This window comes from Theropithecus gelada, chromosome X (genome assembly GCF_003255815.1).
Source record: "Theropithecus gelada isolate Dixy chromosome X, Tgel_1.0, whole genome shotgun sequence".
Classification (NCBI taxonomy): domain Eukaryota; kingdom Metazoa; phylum Chordata; class Mammalia; order Primates; family Cercopithecidae; genus Theropithecus; species Theropithecus gelada.
The window spans coordinates 149,074,589-149,092,131 of NC_037689.1; the positions used below are offsets into that span (position 1 = coordinate 149,074,589).

Genomic DNA, 17,543 nt, shown 5'->3' on the forward strand with positions numbered 1-17,543 from the left:
ATCCTTTTGAATTTAGTCAATAAGTTAACACACAGAATTTCTTTGGCAATATTGATTTTTACAATCCTTTCACAACATATTTGACCGTTTGTCTTTATCTTATCTAACTCAAAACAATCCTTTAACCCTAGGCAAGAATTTACATTTCCACACCTTCTTATAATCTTGTATTAAAAACACACCTTACTGTTCTTACACACCTTGCATGTAAATTTATTTCTAGTAGTTTCAATTACATGTTATAATGGTAGCTCCTAGAAATTTTTAACTTTAATGTAAAACCTGGTAAGTCGTTTTAATTATGTGCTAGGTACAGCCAAGTTTGACTCCTTCCAGCATAATTAAGGGTGTAGTTAGTTCCATATGTCCCCAGGCCTTACCAATTGTGAAGCGGGCCAGTTAAATAGTTCTCAAAAACCAAAAAATCAATTATAACCTTAAAACATTTAGCAAACCTAGTATCTGACCTGCATAATTTAGTTCACCTATTAATATTTTGACAACATCTGCACTTTACCAATAACCTTTAAGGCTGTTTTTATTTCTCAAAGATTACAGTCATGTGAACTAAAAGGTACCAGAGCTTTATCTTCCCTTTAAAAAATATCTGATCCAAGCACTTATCTTCCTTTAGGCCAATTAATTAGAACTCTTTTTCATAGACACCACACATACAACACATATATGGCTACACAGACAGGTAGAAGAAAACCCAGTTGCCATAAGATTTTTTGTTTGCCAATCTCCTAATTGGATTATTGGCCTCCAGGTGGAGTCCTTTTAAGAGACAGGGCTCAGAAAACTTGTAGCTTCTAAGGCCTAGTAAACAGACATAGGTGGGGCGAAAACAGATTTTGAGAGGGATCTATCTGTTTTTAATTCCTGGGGTTCCATGAGGAAAACAGAGGTCTCCCCATTCTCATGTGTGTATTAAGAGTGACAAGGCAAAATGGAGAAAAAGAATTCAATCAACTGAGAAAACACCTTTTTCCAGCAAAACAAGGTCCAAGAAAAGAAAAACATAAAGGCCTTTTAAATATACCTATAACTGTGCTCGCTTTGGCAGCACATATACTAAAATTGGAACGATACAGAGAAGATTAGCATGGCCCCTGCACAAGAATGACATGCAAATTCATGAAGCATTCCATATTTTTTTGCAATCTCCTCATCTGACAAAGGGCTAATATCCAGAACCTATAAAGAACTCAAACAAATTTACAAGAAAAAAACAACCTCATCAAAAAGTGGGCAAAGGATATGAACAGACACTTCTCAAAAGAAGACATTTATGCAGCCAACAGACACAAGAAAAAATGCTCATCATCGCTTGCCATCAGAGAAATGCAAATCAAAACCACAATGAGATACCGTCTCACACCAGTTAGAATGGCAATCATTAAAAAGTCAGGAAACAACAGGTGCTGGAGAGGATGTGGAGACATAGGAACACTTTTACACTGTTGGTGGGATTGTAAACTAGTTCAACCATTGTGGAAAACAGTGTGGTGATGCCTCAAGGATCTAGAACTAGAAATACCATTTGATCCAGCCATCCCATTACTGGGTATATACCCAAAGAATTATAAATCATGCTGCTATAAAGACACATGCACACGTATGTTTACTGTGGCACTATTCACAATAGCAAAGACTTGTAATCAACCCAAATATCCATCAGTGACAGACTGGATTAAGAAAATGTGGCACATATACACCGTGGAATACTATGCAGCCATAAAAAAGGATGAGTTTGTGTCCTTTGTAGGGACATGGATGCAGCTGGAAACCATCATTTTCAGCAAACTATCACAAGAACAGAAAACCAAACACCACATGTTCTCACTCATAGGTGGGAATTGAACAATGAGATCACTTGGACATAGGAAGGGGAACATCACACACCGGGGCCTATTGTGGGGAGGGGTGACGGGGGAAGGATAGCATTAGGAGATATACCTAATGTAAATGACGAGTTAATGGGTGCAGCACACCAACATGGCACATGTATACATATGTAACAAACCTGCACGTTGTGCACATGTACCCTAGAACTTAAAAGCTGAGCACTCTTTAAGAAAATCATTTTAACTCCTTTATTATCCAACTTTAGCCATGCCAAGTGGCCAATATTTCTGACTTTCAAACCTCACTAAAGGCTCAGAGAAAGGACAATCCAAGGATTAGTGGAGGGAAAGATAATCAACAAATAGCAAAGGATGCAAATATATCAAACTAGAAAGGACTCATTCCCTAAGCCAGGATTGAATCGGGGCTACCACTGTAAAATGGCAGAGGCTAAACAAAGCATTGCTATGTGGTTACAGGTCATGCTCCCAAGGAGGTAAAACAAGATGGAGGCCTGCCACAAAGTTTGCTATGTACCATATAGAAAGACACACAAAGCATTGGCTTTGGCTACAGCTCAAGACCACCCTCACAAATCCTTTTTCATAATTAAAACTTTACAGAGAATATAAATAGTGAACTTTATCATTACTGGCCTAGTAAAACATTTTTTTGAAAAGAAAAAAAAAAAAAACTTCACTTAAAAGTTAACTCATGACCTAGTAGAGAAAGAATTAGAAAGCTTAAAGTACAGGGCTGTGTTAACTGCTGACAAGGTAGAGAAAAGGAAAAACAGTTTAACGTGAGGGGTTGGAAAGATGCCTGGGGAAAGAACCTCTTATTCTTATGCCAATGGGCTCCTAAGGGAGAGAAACTTAAGACAGGAGCTGGGGAGCTGTGGGTTCGCTGTCCATCCCGAAGAAAGAAGGAAAAAGCTGACATTCCCAACCCCTAGGAGCAACGTGAATGGGGGATGCATAATTTTCTCTACCCTCAGAAGAAGTCTGAGGACAAAAAGGCTTAGAAGTGAAAGGAAGAAATATTTTTTGGTTTGCATGTTACTAACCTTTTCTCATGTCCCCATACAGGCCACCAAAAATGTAGAAAAACCAAGTTCTTGTCACACGATCAGGAAGGATTGGGTGCACAGACACATTGAAGGGTGATTAGAGAGGAATTTACTGGGTGAAAATGAAAAAAAAAAACCTCTCAGCAAAGTGATATGGAGTCTTGCTAACAGGCCCTCCACCTCACAGATTGTTTCCCAGGTCATCACACAAGCTGAAGAGAGCAGAGTCCTCCTCTGCTTAAGATGTGAATTCCCTGTGGCTCCACCCACTTCTCCCAGTGTGTATGTTGGACTCCAGTCCACTGTGGGCATGCCCAGACAAGCCCTGGGCAGATTTCTTCATCTGCACACAAGCATTTGATGTAAACACTTGTGGGGCAGGTAGGAGATTCTCTCCAGGGACCCCTTTTTATCTGCCTAGGCATTTGGCTGTCTTAGTGAAAAGAAAAGTGTTGCAGTTCTAAGGTCAACAAGCCGACCACCACAGGGCAGGAGGAAGGAGACTTAAGGAACAGGAGCAGGAAATAAACTTGGTCAGCTTTGCCATGTTTACAGTTTGCCAAAGAGGCTTTACCCACCATCATGAGTCATAGCACTCGGGAGGAGTTGGGAAGCATCATCAGTCCTGTTAGCTCAGGTTCTTGGCAGCCCACTGAAATCAGGAAAGTCAAGATATGCCTAAGGAGTCCATTTCTGTTCTCATTATACACCCAGTTAGAAAACAGTCCACCCTCTACAAAAGGCAGAAGTAGGGCAATGTCAGCCAAGATGGAAGATGGTTGACCTCAGAGCTTAGTTTGTTGCGTTCTGTTGAAATGTCTTGAGTTTCAAGTTGCAATGAAAAGACCATAGTCTTCTTTGGTTGTGTTACCATCCTGTCCCTAGGCAAAACAGTTCTGGCTGTTCCTGCAAGTCTGAAAATGTTTAAGGGCAATCTTGTTCATGTTTGTTACGAAGATTTTCAGTCTCAAGGCTTTATACGTTCCCTAGTAGTACTGGCTATGAAGTTAAGGGCCTTGTCCTGATGCTGTGCAGGTAGGGTGCATGTAGCCTTCCTTTCTGCTGTTTTTTCTAGTATATCCCATCTGACTACATCTTTCTCACTATATTTCAGTGGCTCCTGAAAGACTTGAGGATTGAACCTCAAAACAGCTTGAAGTTAATTGATTGTTTATCCCATTAAGACTTTTATTTATTCTTTCACCAAATATTTATTGAGTCAACTACATGCAAGATTTCAAGGTCTTGCATGATCTGGCCCCTCCTTACATGTCTAGATTCATCTTCTTCCACCTGCCCTTCATACTCTATGCTCCAGGCCAAAAGAATGATACCCAATTTCATCAGTAGGATGTTTTTTTTTTTTTTTTTGAGACAGAGTCTTGCTTTGTCGCCCAGGCTGGAGTGCAGTGGCGCAATCTCGGCTCACTGCAAGCTCCGCCTCCCGGGTTCACGCCATTCTCCTGCCTCAGCCTCCCGAGTACAGTAGGATGTTTAATGTCTTAGTGACTTGCATATGCTATTTTTTTTTCTGCTTGGAAAGCACTTTCATCACTTTTTTGTTTGGCTTGCTACTTGAGACTCATCAGGACTCAGCTCTGCAATCACCATCACCCTCTCTGAGAAGCACTGCTAGAATTGTTGCCTTCCTCCCCATCTCTGTGGTGTTACAGTCCCTCCCCGGTGCAAGTATAGCGCCCTGTGCCTTCTTTCACCACAGCCTTCCCCTATTACATTGCACTGTAACTTGTTAAATCAACTGTCAACCCTTACTTCCAAGTCTATGAACCCCTAGAAGGCAGAGATTGGGATTTCCTCATTTATGAATCCCCAAGGCCCAGGCCAGAGTATTGGCCACCATCTCTGAATGCTGAGTGAGTGAATGGATGAGGCTAGACTTCCCTCAAAGGGCCTGCCAGGCAGGTCACAGGAGCTGTCATCATGGAGAGGGGAAGGGACAGGACCCTGTTTCCAGTGAGCTATGGTGGAAGTTCCTACTTGGTGTTTTCTGGCCCTGGCTTGAAAGAGAGATTGGGGTGCCTTTGCTGGCTGGAATGAAGGTGGGGTCACAGTAATTTTTCTATGGTATTTAGCTGAATTAGAGAAGTTATTGTCCAAATGTTTTCTGTCCTAGGCACCCCTTTCCTGGTCCTTTGGCTGGAGAGAGCAAGTTTTTGTTGGAGTATTTTTGTCCGCACCCATTGGTGTTTACAGATTGCTAGTTTCTTCAGCTCCAAGTTTGGGATCTGTGAGGCAGAAAGAAAACCCACAGAAGTCACCATGGAGTAGTTCCATGGGTCCTGAAGTCCCTAAAGAGTCAATTTTCTTCTTTCTACCTTTCAGTGTCTACTTCTGTTTGTTTTATACCTATTGTCCAGGGGTTTTAGTTGTACTTAGTGGAAGGAACAGGGAGAAGTATGTCAACTCCATCTTCCCAAAAGTGGAAGTCCCATAATTGATTTTTTCCCCAGCTTCAGTGAGGCATAATTGGTAAGTAAAAATTGTATATATTTAAGGTGTACAACTGGATATTTTGACATATGTATATACTGTGAAATATTAAATGATTTACACATCCATCACCTCACATAGTTACCATTTCCTTTCACTTTTTGTTTCTTTATTTATTTTGGTTAGTTAAGATCTACGCACAATTGATTTTTGTACATTGACTTTGTAACTTTTGACTCTCCTGTATTAACACCTTAAATCTAGCAGATTTTTTGTAGATTCCATAGATTTTCTATGTGCATATATATGTCATCTGAATAGTTTTGCTTCTTACATTCTAATATCTTTGTCTTATATTTCTTTATTATTATTTTACTGAATAGGCCCTCTGGTATAATGTTGAATAAAACTGGAAAGAGAAGACATATTCGAATAATTCCCACTCACAGAAAAAGTAGTTAGTCTTTTATAATTGAGTCTTACTTCTGATCTTAGGAGGAAAGCTTTCAATTTTTCATCAAGTGTGATGTTAACTGTAGGTCTTTTTTGGATGCCCTTTGTCAGGTTGAGGAAATTTTCTTCTATTCCTGGATTGTTGAATATATATTTATATTTATATAAGGAATGGGTGTTGAATGTTGTCCATTTTTATATCTCTGTCAATGATCCTCTGGGTTTTCTCCTTTATTCTGGTAACTTAAATTAATTGATTTTCAAATGTTAAACCAACCTTGTGTTTATGGGATGAATTCTATATGGTCATAATGTAGTATCCTTACTTTTTAATTCTAAAATTCATTTTATTGTGGTAAAATATACATAACAAAAAATTTAGCACTTTAACCAGTTTTAAGTGTTAAGTTTGGGGTGATAACTACATTCACATTGTTGTGCAGCCATCACTGTCAACCATCTCCAGAACTTTTTCATCTTCCTAAAGTGAAACTCTGTACCCATTAAACAAGAACTCCTCATATATCCTCCCCCAGCCCTCATTTCTATGTGTTTGACTACTCTAGATACCTCCTATAAGTGGATTCAACTTATATAATGCTTTTGTGACTGGTTTACTTCACATAGCATAATGTCCTCAAGATTCATTCATGTTGTAGCATGTGTCAAAATGTTTTTCCTTTGAAGGCTGAATAATAATTCATTGTCTTTTTTTTTTAAGAGACGGAGTCTCACTCTGTTGCCCAGGGTGGAATGCAGTGGTGCAATCATAGCTTACTTAGCTCACTGCAACCTCAAACTCCTGGGCTTGAGCAATCCCCCCACCTCAGTCTCCCAAGTAGCTAAAACCAGAACTATGTGCCACCACAGCTTGCTGATTTAAAAATTACTTTGGTAAAGGTGGAGTTCTCACTATGTTGTCCAGGCTGGTCTTAAACTCCTGAGCTCAAGCTCTCCTCCCACTTCAGCCTCCCAAAGTGCTGGGACTATAGGTGTGAGCCACCATGCTTAGCTGATCTGTTTTCTTTATATATCACATTTTGTTTGGCCATTAATCTGTTGTTGCTTCCACTTTTTGGTTACTGTAAATAATGCTGCTATGAATATGGGTATACAAATATCTGTTCAGTCCCTGCTTTCAATTTTTTGTGTATGTACTCAGAAGTGGAATTACTAAATTATGTGACAATTCTATGTTTAGCTCTCTAGGGCACCAGCATACTACATATATATGTATTTTTTAACAGCTGCTGCACCATTTTATATTCCCACCAGTAATGCATAAGGGTTCCAATTTCTCAGTATCCTCACCAATGCTTGTTATTTTCTGTTTTTAAAATAATAATGATTCTAATGGATGTGAAATGTTATCTTATTGTGGTTTCGATTTGCATTTTCCTAATGATTAGTGATGTTGAGCATCTTTTCATATGTTTATCAGTCATTTGTATAGCTTCTCTAGAGAAATGTTTATTCCAGTCCTTTTCCTTTCGTTTTGTTATTTCTGTTGAGTTGTAGAAGTTCTTTATATAATCTAGATTTTAATCCCTTATCAGATATATGATTTACAAATATTTTCTACCATTTCATGAGCTGCCTTTCACTCTGTTGATAGTGTCCTTTAATGCATAAATTTTAAAAAATTTTGATGAAAGCCAATTTATTCATTTTTTCTTTTGTTGTGTATGCTTTTAGTGCCATATTTAAGAAATCATTGCTAAGTCTAATATCATGAGGCTTTTCCCTTATGTTTTCTTCTAAGAGTTCTGTAGTTTTAGCAATTGCATTTATGTCTTTGATTAACTTTGAGTTAATTTTTGCATATGGTATAAGGTAAGGTTCCAACTTCATTTAAAACTTTTTTGCATGTGGATACCAAGTTTTCCCAGCATCATTTGTTGTAAAGACTGCCCTTTCCTCATTGAATGGTCTTGGTACATTTGTTGAAAATCATTTGACTATATATGCGAACTTTTATCTCTGGGCCGTCTAGTTTATTCTTTTTTTTTTTTTTTTTTTTTTAAGATGGAGTCTAGCCCTGTTGCCCAGGCTGTAGTGCAGTGGCACGATCTTGGCTCTCTGCAACTTCTGCCTCCCGGGTTCAAGTGATTCTCCTGCCTCAGCCTCCGAGTAGCTGGGACTACAGGTGCCCGCCGCCATGCCTAGCTAATTTTTTGTATTTTAGTAGAGATGGGGTTTCACCGTGTTGCCCAGGCTGGTCTTGAACGCCTGAGTTCAGGCAATCTGCCTGCCCTGGCCTCCCAAAGTGTAATGATTACAGGCGTGAACCACTGCGCCTGGCCTAGTTTATTCTTTATATGTCTGTCTTTATGCCAGGGCTACACTCTTTTGATTCGTGTAGCTTTGTTGTAAGTTTTGGAATCAGGAAGTGTGAGACCTTCAACTTTGTTCTTTTTAAAGATTATTTTGGTTATTCAATGTCTCTTGAGATTCCATATATATATTTAAGGACAGATTTTTATATTTCTGCAAATTGCCATCAGGGTTTTGATAAGGATTGGGATGAATCTGTAGATTGCTCTAGATAGTACTGACATATTAACAACATTAAATCTTCCAATCCATGAACTTGGGGATGCCTTTCCATTTTCTGTGTCTTCTTGCATTTATTTTAGCATTTTGTACTTTTTAGTGCACAAATCTTTAACCTCCTTGGTTAAGTTTATTCCTAAGCATTTTGTTCTTTTTGATGCTGTTATGCCTTCTTCAATTGACTCTTTTATTACTATGAAATGTTATTCTTATTCCTGGTAAGATTACTTATCCTGCAGTCCATTTTATCTAGTATTGATAGAGCTACTCCATCTTTTTTATAATTAATATTTGTGTGATACCTGTTTTTCATCCTACTTTTAACCTCTCTTCATCTTTGTATTTAAGGCATTTCCTATAGGCTGGATGTGATGGCTCACACCTATAATCCAAGCAGTTTTGGAGGCAGAGATGGGAGAATTGCTTAAGTCCAGGAGTTCAAGACGCCTGGACGACGAAGTGAGACCCTGTCTCTACAAAAAAAATCAAAAAAGTATCCGGTGTGGTGGAGCACACCTGTATGTAGTTCCAGCTACACTGGAGGCTGAGGTGGGACAATGCTTGAGCCCAGGAGGTCAAGGCAGCAGTGAGCTGTGACTGCACCTCTGTACTCCAGCCTGGGTGACAAAAGGAGACCCTGTCTCAAAAAAAGAGGTGTTTCCTATATATGAGATTACAGTTCAGATTGCTTTATTTTCCCAGTCTGGTCATTTTTGTCTTTTAATTGAGGTTTTCATACTATTATTTTCTTTTAATCTAATGATTGATGTGTCTGGGTTTAAGTCTACCATCTTACCATTTGTTGGAAATTTAGGAACAACTTTAGAGCCTGTTCATGCTCTGTTTCAAAGCAACCTTTTTGTGGGAGCAAAATACATGTGGGCATGATAAAGTGGGAGCATCCAGGGCTTCTCATCAGGGTACAACTAATCTCTAGCCCTGGGATTTGATAATTCTCCCCAAAGAACTCCCTGGGCTTCACTGTCCTCCATTAGAAAGTGAGGGGCTTGGACGAGACCATCCATAATGGCCATCTTGGCTATGCCAGGATCACTAAGGCAAGACCCCAAGTAAATTTCCTACTTTTGCCCTTCTCTCATCCTTGTGAGAGACTCTTCAGAGGTTCATCAACACTCTGTAGGTTAGAGGACATAGGTATTTTCAATGGTTTTGATTATTGGTTTTTTTTTTTTTTTTTTTTTTTTTGTGATGAAGTCTTGCTCTGTCACCCAGGCTGGAGTGCAGTGGCGCGATCTCGCCTCACTGCAACCTCCACCTCCTGGGTTCAAGCCATGCTCCTGCCTCAGCCTCCCTGAGCAGCTGGGATTACAGGCACACACCACCATATCCAGCTAATTTTTGTATTTTTGTAGAGACGGGGTTTTACCATATTGACCAGGCTGGTCTCGAACTCTCCTGACCTCAAGTAATCCACTTACCTTGGCCTCTCAAAGTGCTGGGATTACAGGCATGAGCCACCTCGCCTGCCTTAAACTTGTTCTTGCTAAATTGAGAGCAGAGGAAGAAGAAATCATAGAGGTTTTGGCTCTCTAAGAACATATTTTAACATTTTTTTTCTTTTTAGTTAGTGCTGTTTCTGAAAGGCATTATTTTTTTTTCCTGGATTCCAATGCCAGAACATGTTTCTTCCTTAGTTGGTCACATCAAAACATTTAGTAAGAACTCTAGGAGTGAAGACAAGATAGCCAAATAGTAACAGCTCCATTCTGCAGCTCCCAGCAAGACCAACGCAGAAGGTGGATAATTTCTCCACTTCCAACTGAGGTACCCAGTTCATCTGATTGGGACTGGTTAGGCAGTGGGCACAACTCAAGGAGAGCAAGCAGAAGCAGGGTGGGGTGTCGCTTCATACGAGAAGCGCAAGGAGCTGGGCGACCTCCCTGCCCCACCAGCCAAGGGAAGCCGTGAGGGACTGTGCTACCCAGACTGGGTACTATGTTTTTCCCATGGTTTTTGCAATCCACAGACCAGGAGATTCCCTCGTGTGTCTACACTACCAGGACTCTGGGTTTCTAGCACAAAGCTAGGTGGCTGTTTGGGCTGACGCCGAGCTAGCAGCAAGAATTTTTTCATACCCCAGTGGCACCTGGAACACCAGTGAGACAAAAAAGTTCACTCCCCCGGAAAGGGGGGCTTAAGCCAGAGAGTCAAGTGGTCTTCCTCTGTGGGTCCCACTCCCACGGAGCCCAGCAAGCTGAGAACCACTGGCTTGAAATTCTCACTGTCAGCAGAGCAGTCTGGAGGCAACTTGGGAGGATGGAGCTTGGTGGGGGGAGGGGCATCTGCCACTACTGAGGCTTTAGTAGGCAGTTTTCCCTTGACAGTGCTAAGGAGACTGGGAGGTTTGAACTGGGAGGAATTCACCACAGTGTGGCAAAGCGACTATGGCCAGAGTGCTTCTCTAGATTCCGCCTCACTGGGAAGGGCATCTCTGAAGGAAAGGCAGCAGCCCCAGTCAGGGGCTTACAGATAACACTCTCATCTCCCTGGGACAGAACACCTGAGGTGAGGGGTGGCTGTGGGCGCAGCTTCAGTGGACTTAATCTTTCTTGCCTGAGAGCTCTGGAGAGAGCATCTGATCCTGACAAGGGGGATTCTCCCACCACAGCACACCAGCTCTGCTAAGGGACAGACTGCCTGCCTCCTTGAGTAGGTCCCTGACTCCCGTGCCTCCTGACTGGGAGACACCTCATAGAGGAGAGCTCTGGCTGGCATCAAGCCAGCGCCCTTCTGGGACGAAGCTTCCAGGGGAAGGAGCAGGCAGCAATCTTTGCTATTCTGCAGCCTCCACTGGTGACACCTAAGTGCACAGGGTATGGAGTGGACCTCCAGCAAACCACAACAGACCTGCAGAAGAGGGGCCTGAATATTAGAAGAAAAACTAACAAATAGAAAGCAACAACATCAACATCAACAAAAAAGACCTCTACACAAAAACCCCTTCCAAAGGCCATCAGCCTCAAAGATCAAAGGTAGATAAATCCATGAAGATGAGGAAAAACCAGCACAAAAGGCTGAAAATTCCAAAAACCAGAATGCCTCTTCTCCAAATGATCACAACTCCTCTCCAGCAAGGGCACAAAACTAGATGGAAAATGAGATTGATGAATTGACAGAAGTAGGCTTGAGAAGGTAGGTAATAACAAACTCCTCTGAACTGAAGGAGCATGTTCTAACCCAATGCAAGGAAGCTAAGAACCTTGGTAAAAGGTTACAGGAACTGCTAACTAGAATAACCAGTTTAGAAAAGAACATAAATGACCTGATGGAGCTAAAAAACACAGCATGAGAACTTCGTGAAGCACACACAAGTATCGACAGCTGAATTGATCACGTGGAAGAAAGGATGTCAGAGATTTAAGATTACCTTACTGAAATAAGGCATGAAGACAAGATTAGAGAAAAAAGAATGAAAAGGAATGAACAAAGACTCCAAAAAATATATGAAACTTCTTGGGATTATGTGAAAAGACCAAACTTATGATTGATTGGTGTACCTGAAAGCGATTGGGAGAATGGAATCAAGTTGGAAAACCCACTTCAGGATATTCCCCAACCTAGCAAGACAGGCCAACACTCAAATTCAGGAAATACAGAGAACACCACTAAGATACTCCTCTAGAAGAGCAACCCCAAGACACATAATTGTCAGGTTCTTCAAGGTTGAAATGAAGGAAAAAATGTTAAGGGCTCAGAGCAAGAAAGGTCAGGTCACCTACAACGGGAAGCCCATCAGACTAACAGCGGATCTCTATGCAGAAACCCTACAAGCCAGAAGAGAGGAGGGGCCAATATTCAACATTCTTAAAGAAAAGAATTTTCAACCCAGAATTTCATATCCAGCCAAACTAAGCTTTATAAGCTAAGAAGAAATAAAATCCTTTACAGACAAGTAAATGCCAAGGGATTTTGTCACCACCAGGTCTGCCTTATAAGAACTCCTGAAGGAGACACTAAATATGGAAAGGAAAAACCGGTCCCAGCCACTGCAAAAACACACCAAAATATAAAGACCAATGACATTATGAAGAAACTGCATCAACTAATGTGCAAAATAACCAGCTAGCATCATGATGACAGGATCCAATTCACACCTAACCATATTAACCTTAAATGTAAATGGGCTAAATGCCCCAATTAAAAGACACTGACTGGCAAATAGGATAGAGTCAAGACCCATCTGTGTGTGGTATTCAGGAGACCCATCTCACATGCAAACACTCACATAGGCTCAAAATAAAGGGATGGAGGAATATTTACCAAGCGAATGGAAAGCATAAAAAGCAGGGATTTCAATCTTAGTCTCTGATGAAACAGACTTTAAACCAACAAAGATCAAAAAAGACAAAGAAGGGCGTTACATAATTGTAAAGGGATCAATGCCACAAGAAGAGCTAACTATCCTAAATATATGTGCACCCAATACAGGAGCACCCAGATTCACAAAAAAACAGTTCTTGGAGACCTACAAAGAGACTTAGACTCACACACAATAATAGTGGGAGCCTTTAACACCCCACTGTCAATATTAGACAGATCAATGAGACAAAAAATTAACAAGGATATTCAGGACTTGAACTCAGCTCTGGACCAAGTGGGCCTAACAGACATCTACAGAACTCTCCACCCCAAATCAACAGAAAATACATTCTTCTCAGTCTCACATAGCACTTATTCTAAAATAAACCATATAATTGGAAGTAAAGCACTCCTCAGCACATGCCAAAGAAAGGAAATCATAACAAACAGTCTCTCAGACAGCAGTGCAATGAAATTAGAACTCAGGATCAAGAAACTCACTCAAAACTGCACAACTACATGGAAATTGAACAACCTGCTCCTGAATGACTCCTGGGTAAATAAGGAAATTAACTCGGAAATAAAGAAGTTCTTGAAACCAACAAGAACAAAGAGACAACGTATCAGAATCTCTGGGATACAGCTAAAGCAATGTTAAGAGGGAAACTTAAAGCACTAAATGCGGGCATCAGAAAGCTGGAAAGATCTGAAATCAACACCCTAACATCACAATTAAAAGAACTAGAGAAGAGCAAACAAATTCAAAAGCTAGCAGAAGGCAAGAAATAACTAAGATCACAGCAGAACTGAAGGAGATAAAGACATGAAAAACCCTTCAAAAAAATCAATGAATCCAGAAGCTGATTTTTTGAAAAGATTAACAAAATAGATAGACTGCTAGCCAGACGAATAAAGAAGAGAGAAGAATCAAATAGACACAATAAAAAATGATAAAGGGGGTATCACCACTGATACCACAGAAATACAAACTACCATCAGAGAATACTATAAACTTTTATATGCAAATAAACTAGAAAATTTAGGAGAAATGGATAAATTCCTGGACACATACACCCTCCCAAGATTAAACCAGGAAGAAATCAAATCCCTGAATAGACCAATGACAAGTTCTATAATTGAGGCAGTAATTAATAGCCTACCAACCAAAAGAAGCCCAGGACCAGATGGATTCACAGCCGAATTCTACCAGAGGTAGAAAGAGGAGCTGGTACCATTCATTCTGAGACTATTCCAAGCAATAGAAAAAGAGGGACTCCTCCCTAATTCGTTTTACAAGGCCAGCATCATCCTGATACCAAAACCTAGCAGAGACACAACAAAAAAAGAGCCACTACATGTTCTCACTCATAAGTGGGAGTTGACCAATGAGAACACATGTACACAAGGTGAAAGACATCACACACCGGGGCCTGCTGGGGGTTGGGAGGCAAGGAGAGGGAGAGCATTAGGACAAATACCTAATGCATGCGGGGCTAAAACCTAGACGACGGGTTGATAGGCGCAGCAAACCACCATGGCACATGTATACCTATGTAACAAACCTGTGCGTTCTGCACATGTATCCCAGAGCTTAAAGTAAAAGAAAAAAATGGAAATTAATTGGCAATTCACCAAGAAAAAATTAATGAAATACATGATATTACTCTATAAAAAGATGTTCAACCCTAATGATAATATTTAAGAAATAAAAATCAAAACAATAAAAAACTCTAGCAAAGTTATGTATATTCACCTGTTGCGGAGTGAGGAGAGAAAAACTATCATTATAATTGGGAGGGGTATTAGAGGAGGTGAGGCTGGCATTAGGTCTTTCTCCACAAGCAAAAATGGTGGCGGTGGCAGTAGGGGAGCTGACAGTATTCCCATTATGGAAGTGATATGACATGAACTTCATTTTAGAGGTCACAATGGCTACTAGGCGGAGAACAATTTGTAGGGGTCGAGAGTGGAGGCAGCAAGAACTCCAGTCAGGAGTGCAGACTAGACTTAATGGCGATTTGAACTAAAGCAGTGCCAGTGATGGAGGAGAGGACAGTTCATATGGCATTTCTTGTGCCTAAAGAACATTTTTAGCACCAGAAAGCCTGACTGTTTTTGAGATTTTTGCCAGAGAGCAATAATCATGCTATATAGGAGAGACTTGGCATCTAGAAATGGATCTTATATCTGGTTTGTACTCCTGGAATTATGAAGACTATAGTAGGTAGCGAAATAGAAGTCACCCACTGTATGTTTGATGAATAGAGCTGAAAACTGTATAGATATAAAATGAGGATTCTTCTAGAATTAATTGATTTTTAAAAAAATTCCAAATGAATTAAAATAGCACTACTTAAATTCCTTTTATGTATTTATCATTAAATTTTTCCACAAGTAAAATAGAGCAGATGTCTTTAAGGTACACCACTATGTATTAACATCATACGTTCCCCCCCCACCCAGAAAAATGGAGGACTATTGAGGAAAACTCAAATCACACATTGATCAGTGTATTTCAGACGTAATGGAAATATTACCAAGGCTCCACAAAATTGCATTCAAATAAACTGGAGATGAACAAAAGTGTGAGTATTCTTACAAGCCAAGATGACTTCATGTTGATTTTATACAAGTTTGCTCTGTTTTGCCTCAAGAGATGTGAAAATGAGATACTTATCTCCTCTGAGGATGAACCAAACAAATGACAGTTTGATGACCACATAGAAATAAAACCTTACCTCACTTGCCTTTATGTCTTCCAAGGAATTCCTCCAGAGATTTCTATGAAATTTTGGGACTTGCTGTACAGGCTACTCACAACTGTCTTTTCTTTGCAGACAAGTGCCTAGTCTTTGATATCGACCAGTCCCCCTGCGAGAAAGAGCAGAGGTAAGATGATACTTCCAAGAAAGACCACTAGAGTCTCAGGCCAAAGTTCTCCAAATCCTGCATCCCATGTTCAGGTGGGATGGACATCTAGAAGCCCTTCCTGCTTTTGGTGAGTATTCTATTGTGGTTCCCGGTGGTAATTACAGCCTCATTGACCAGGACCACCTTCCTGCCAGGCCCTTTGCTAAGTGCTTTGCATGCATCATCCCATTGAAGCATCCCAATTTTGTGAGGCAAGTACTATTTATTACTGGGCCCATTGTCAGGAGAAGGACACCATGACTTCAGAGATATTAATTACGTTCTCTAAGACTGGTCAGGATTTATAGTTAAGCCCAAACTCTTCCCATTCTTTGCTGCCGCTAATCTCTCTGCTTTTGTGGCGGAAGTCGTGCCTCCTTTCTGAGGAAGCTTGGTTGAGATTTTATCAGGAGAAAAGCATGTAAAAATCCTTTTTGAACGTCGTTTCTGACAACTCACTACTAAATTTACAATTAAAGTTAATTTATGCAGACAATATACTCTACAAATGACAAGTATTACATTCATACATGTTGTTATCATCCCTTTGCATGTAATATGGCACTTAAAGAAGGGAAGTGATTTGCTTAAGGACAAGAATTGCATGTGTGTTGGGGAAGAAGAGACCTGATTTCTCTGCCCCTAGAAGGGGATTGTGATTTAGGTTCCTAGAAGTGTTACATAAATGCCTGCCTCGCTAAACAACTTTTTTGCTCTATCATTTCCTGGTTATTTCAGATGTTACGTCATACTGAAGCTTTTACACTTAATAATTAGAGTTTGTTTGTAGAGACTGAAGGTTGCAGACACAGCTGCGAGTCAGAATGTTTTATTTAAAATGCCGTCAGGAAGACCCATGCTGTTTTAAAATGAGTCCCTTCTGAAACTGGGTTTAGGAGCTTGTTTCTGAAGTGCATTGATCTTCAGTTTTGATGTGGAGAAAATAATACATCCAAAGACCACCTTCAGAGTGGTCAACTTTTGACATTACAAGGATTGAGTAGGAGGCTGAACGCTCTAGGGCCCTTTCTGTGACATATCCTCCTTGTCAGAGGGGCAGGGGTTATCACTATTATGAATGAAATTTAATAGTAATGATGTTAAATTAATATGTACTTTGTTCTTCCTGTGCTTAGTGATACAGCAGAATTAAAGTTGATTTTTGGGCCGGGCGCAGTGGCTCATGCCTGTAATCCCAGCACTTTGGCAAGCTGAGGTGGGCGGATCACGAGGTCAGGAGATGGAGACCATCCTGGCTAACACGGTGAAACCCCGTCTCTACTAAAAATACAAAAAGAAATTAGCCGGGCGTGGTGGCGGGCACCTGTAGTTCCAGCTACTTGGAAGGCTGAGGGAGGAGAATGGCATGAATCCGGGAGGTGGAGGTTGCAGTGAGCCGAGATCATGCCACTGCGCTCCAGTCTGGGCAACAGAGCGAGACTCTGTCTCAAAAATAAATAAATAAGTAAACAAATAAAGTTAGTTTTGATCTTTTAACTCTTTGACTGTCTTTTTAACTTGTCTCAAAATTGGTCAGTTTAAGAAAATAACATGTAGTGTTAAATCTATTCCTCATTGAGGATTTATTCAACTCTGGAATGAGTGGTGAGGGAGGTTGTGAGATCATCTTCCCCGTGAGTGTTTAGAAACAGACTGGAGCAATCAAATGGTATAATATAGGGCAACCCTGCAAAGCTCAGTGGGTGTGTCTCCTGGAAAAGGCCAGAGAGGAGGGCGGATTGGGAGGTGTGAAAACAAGGCTGGCCTTGTGATTGAGACAACCATACTAAATGAGGCAGCAGGTCAAGGGGTACACTGTGCAGTTGTTGCCCTCCCTCTGACCTCTGGGGTTCCAGACACCCACTGATGCCCTGCTAAGCTGGACTTGATACTCAACAAGGGTCGCATTTTGCTCTGTGAGGCTACAAAGCCCCTTTAG

The 17,543-nt window shown here is 40.7% G+C and overlaps 1 non-coding gene across 1 annotated transcript; it reads left to right on the forward strand.

Moving 5' to 3' along the window:
• The first annotated feature begins 1,050 nt into the window (after nucleotides 1–1,050).
• LOC112616814 lies at nucleotides 1,051–1,157 on the forward strand. Its single transcript, XR_003117810.1, has one exon. It is a non-coding gene; the product is annotated as a U6 spliceosomal RNA (small nuclear RNA).
• The last annotated feature ends 16,386 nt before the right edge of the window (nucleotides 1,158–17,543 follow it).